The 4,833-nt window shown below is 43.5% G+C and overlaps 1 pseudogene; it reads left to right on the top strand.

Annotated features, from left to right (window-relative positions):
- The first annotated feature begins 1,093 nt into the window (after positions 1-1,093).
- LOC124709345 lies at positions 1,094-1,211 on the top strand (annotated as a pseudogene).
- The last annotated feature ends 3,622 nt before the right edge of the window (positions 1,212-4,833 follow it).

The following is a 4,833-nucleotide window of genomic DNA, read 5'->3' as shown; positions in this document are numbered from 1 at the left end:
TTCTTTGGTATTATTTCTTCCTGACTAATCTCAGTAACTTCAGCCTACTATTTATCATTATTAAGTTGTGATCTGAGTCTATATCTGCGCCTTGCTCCGCCTTACAGTCCAGCATCTAATTTCGGAATCTCTGTCTGACCATAATGTAATGTAACTGAAATTTTCCCTTATCTCCCTGCCTTTTCCAGTTATACGTCCTTTCCCTGCGATTCTTGAACTGAGTATTCGCTATTACTAGCTGAAATGTATTGCAGAACTCAATTAGTCTCTCTCCTCTCTCATTCCTAGTACCAAGCGCATACTTTCCCGTAACCCCTTCTTCTACTCGTTCCGCTACAACCGCATTCCAATCTCCCATGACTATTAGAGTTTCATCTACCTTTATGTACTGAATTACCCGTTCAATATCATCATATACTTGCTCTATCCCTCCATCTTCAGCTCCAGCTTGCGACATTGGCATGTATACATGATCTATCGTTGTCGGTGTTGGTTTTCTGTCTATTCTGATGAGAACAACCCCATCATTAAACTGCTCACAGTAATTCACTCTCTGCCCTACCTTCCTGTTCGTCAAGAACCCTACTTCGTTATGCCATTTTCTGCTGCTGTTGATTTTACCCTATACTCATATGAGCAGAAGTCCTTGTCTTCCTTCCGTTTCACTTCACTGACTCCCACTGTATCTAGATTGAGCCTTAGGGTTTCCCTTCTCAGACGTTCTAGCTTCCCTACCACGTTCAAACTTCTGACATTCCACGCCACGTTTCGTAGAATATGTTAAGTAACGTAATGTAAAGAAACTAGTTAACCAGAAAGCTGTACAAGTACGTATTGATAGAAATGTAAGATTTCCCTCGTCTTATCCATTCATTTTCATAAAATACTGTTTGTACGTGCTAAAAAAGTGACTTAAAGGCTGAAAGAAAAAAAACTCTAAAAAGTCATGGACTTTTTCTAGTTCGTTCTTAAAATCTGATATGCCCATTGCTTGAGAAAACAGAGAAAATCGATGATTACTTCGGCAAAGAGGTTGCCGAATGCATTTCAGCCCTTTTTGGTAAAGGTAAGTCGCTGGATTTGCAACTGTTCGGACAATGGCCTTGCCACAGTGGACGCACCGGTTCCCGTAAGATCACCGCAGTTAAGCGCTGTCGGGCGTGGTCGGCACTTGGATGGGTGACCATCCAGGCCGCCATGCGCTGTTGCCATTTTTCGGGGTGCACTCAGCCTCGTGATGTCAATTGAGGAGCTACTCGACCGAATAGTAGCGCCTCCGGTCAAGAATACCGTCATTACGACCGGGAGAGCGCTGTGCTGACCCCACGCCCCTCCTATCCGCATCCTCCTCTGAGGATGACACAGCGGTAGGATGGTTCCGATGGGCCACTTGTGTCCTGTAGACGGAGTGGTTTTTCAACTGTTCAACCAATTCAATCATCTTCATACTCTTCCACGAATATTCAATCAGCCAATTTCGTCTTCTGAGGCGACTGCAAAGCAGGAAAAAAAATCATTCCGATTATACACACAAACAAGGTAAGAATCCTGGTGGTGACATCTTAAATGATATCAAATTTCAACGCTGTAATGTACCTGTGGGTCAGGCAAATAATGCTATCATATGCTCTCGTTTGCCTCCCGTTATTGATGCAGCATGCCTCCACTCCTGTTGAGTATAACCACAAGTCCAGCTAGGCTAGGAACATCTTGGACCCCAGCAGTCTGCCGAGCGCTGTAGGCAAGCGGGGTGGACTCAGCCCTTGTGAGTCAAATTGAGGAGGCACTTGACTGAAGAATAACGGCTCCAAGCACGAAAACTGACAACAACAGGGAGCGGTGTGTTGACCATACGCCCCTCCATACCCACATCCATGGACTCCCATAGGCTGAGGATGACACTGCGTCCGGTCAGTACCATTGGGGCTTCCGAGGTCGGTTCGGACGAAGATTTTTTTATGGGGAAGATAAAATGGTATTTTAGTTTTAAGGGTATGTTGTACATATGGTGATTGTAAATATATTATAAATACAGTAATTTTCGATTAATTCAAGAATTGTTCTTAATTCTCATGAGAAATAGGTTTGATCCCAATATAAACATCAAGGTTTATACTGAACAAAAAACTGTATATCAGAGCTGTTCTGAAACAATAAATGCCAGTTTTAAAAGGAATTTCAGTCTCTCTCTCGAGATGTTACTACTAACATCTACACTGTGACAAAAGTCTTGGGATACCTCCTAACATCGTGTTGGATCTCCTTTTGGACGGCGTAGTGCAGGAGCTCGACTTGTCACGGGCTCAACCAATCGTTGGAAGTCCCCTGCAGAAATATTGAGCCATACTGCCCCTACACAGACCGTAACTGCCAAAGCGTTCCTGAAGCAGGATTTTGTGCAGGAACATACCTCTCGACTATGTCCCACAAATGTTAGATAGGATTCATGCCGGGAAATCTGGGTGACCAAATAATTTGCTCGCTCTGTCCAGAATGTTCTTCAAACCAATCGAGAACAATTGTGGCCCAATGACATGGCGCATTGTCACCCTTAAAAATTCCATCGTTGTTAGGGAACATAACGTCCGAGAATGGTTGCAATAATCTTCAAGTAACCGAACATCCAGAGGGCCCAGTCCATTACCTGTAGCCTAAACATAGCCAACACCATTATGGAGCCGCCACTAGCTTGCACAGTGCCTTATTGACAACTTGGGTCCATCGCTTCGTGGGGCCTGCGCCCGACTCGAACTCTGCCATCAGCTCTTAGCAACTGAAATGGTGTCTCATCTGACCAGGCCACTGTTTTCCAGTACTCTATGGTCCAACCGATATGGTCACGAGCCCAGAACAGACGCAGCAGGTGATATATAGTGCTGTTAGCAAAGGCACTCGCTCGGTCGTCTGCTGCTATAGCCCATTAAAGCCAGATTTCGCCCCACCGTTCTAACGGAAACGTTCACCGTACGTCCTACATTGTTTTCTGCTGTTATTTCACTTTGTGTTGCTTATCTGTTAACACAGAGAACTCTAAGCAAATACTGCTGCTCTCAATCTTTAAGTGAAGGCCGTCGGCCACCGCGTTGTCTGTGGTGAGAGGTAATGCTTGAAATTTAGTATTGTCGGCAAACCTTTGACACTACGGATCTCAGAATATGGAATTACCTAATGATTTACGAAATGGAATGTTCAATGCGTGTAGCTCCAACCGCCGTTCCGCGTTCAAAGTCTTAATTCCCGTCATGCGGCCATAATCACGTCAGAAACCTTTTCTCTTAAATCACCTAAGTACGAATAACAGCTCCGCCAATGCACTGCCCTTTTATATCTTGTTTACGCGATACGACCGCCATCTACATGCCTGCGTATCGCTGTCCCATGACTTATATCATCTTAGTGTGTGTGTACTACACATAGGTTTCTATATGTATAACAGGTAAATAGTTGAGGAGAAACAGAAGAAAGGGCCGGCCTAAGTGGACGAGCGGTTCTAGGCGCTACAGTCTGGAACCGCCCGACCGCTACGGTCGAAGGTACGAATCCTGCCTCGGGCATGGATGTGTGTGATGTCCTTAGGTTAGTTAGGTTTAAGTAGTTCTAAGTTCTAGGCGACTGATGACCTCAGAAGTTAAGTCCCATAGTGCTCAGAGCCACTTGAACCAAACAGAAGAAAGGTTTAAATGAATTAAAATCTAATTTGAAGACCATGCCAAACTCATGGGCTAACGGATTTTTATCTTCCAGACAGTCACCAACCGGTTACTTTGCTCCAAACAGGCATATGACCTTCGAGGAGAATTTTAGTAGAAATATTTTTGACATAATAGATGTCTTCAAAAATGAGTAGTTTATCATAAACATTGTAAAAAATGGTTCAAATGGCTCTGAGCACTATGGGACTTAACAGCTATGGTCATCAGTCATCTAGAACTTAGAACTACTTAAACATAACTAACCTAAGGACATCACCAGTCATCACGAGGCAGAGGAAATCCCTGAGCCCACCGGGAATCGAACCCGGGAACCCGGGCGCGGGAAGCGAGCATAAACACTGTAAAAAGGTAATAAAAATGAATTGAGGGGTTGGGGAGGAACTGAGTTTGAAAATTTTAGACGTCCTTAAATACTTTGTGGGACCACTAGCGTTCAAGGAATCGGCAGTTGAGCAATGAAGCACCTAGTTTCATATGCGCAGAGTCGGTGGATGGAATCCCGTTGCTGGCAGTTTTTTTTATTGTCAGGTAGTCTTCACAACACATTTATGATGACTGTGTATACTATGGTTATTTAATGAACTATTATTATTTTCATAATCTTTAGCCAGAGAAAATGTTTTTCCCTGAGGAGATTGGCAAATAAAAAAAAAAGGATGCACGAGATCTCCGAAATAAGTATATCTATTTTATTTATCTTACTGTATCTACATTTGAGACAAGTATAATATATAACCTATAGAGAACTGGACGAATCAGGATAATACTGATTGTAGAATCATGGAAAACAGTAATTTCAAAATGGTTCAAATGGCTCTGAGCACTATGGGACTTAACTTCTGAGGTCATCAGTCCCCTAGAACTTAGATCTACTTAAACCTAACTGACCTAAGGACATCACACACATCCATGCCCGAGGCAGGATTCGAACCTGCGACCGTAGCGGTCGCGCGGTTCCAGACGAAAACAATAATTATTGCCATATACAAGAGATGGAATGAACGCCGAAGTTTTCCATGTGGATTGTTTTTCCAATAAGACCATAGCAAAACAATCGGGATTTACATACATAATCGGTTCTCAGTAATCACAACATTTCGCGGTGTATCACACATATCGA

Source organism: Schistocerca piceifrons, chromosome 7, assembly GCF_021461385.2.
Source record: "Schistocerca piceifrons isolate TAMUIC-IGC-003096 chromosome 7, iqSchPice1.1, whole genome shotgun sequence".
NCBI classification, from domain to species: Eukaryota; Metazoa; Arthropoda; class Insecta; order Orthoptera; family Acrididae; genus Schistocerca; species Schistocerca piceifrons.
Note: the sequence above shows the minus strand (reverse complement) of the source record. Positions and strands in the feature narration are given on the sequence as shown.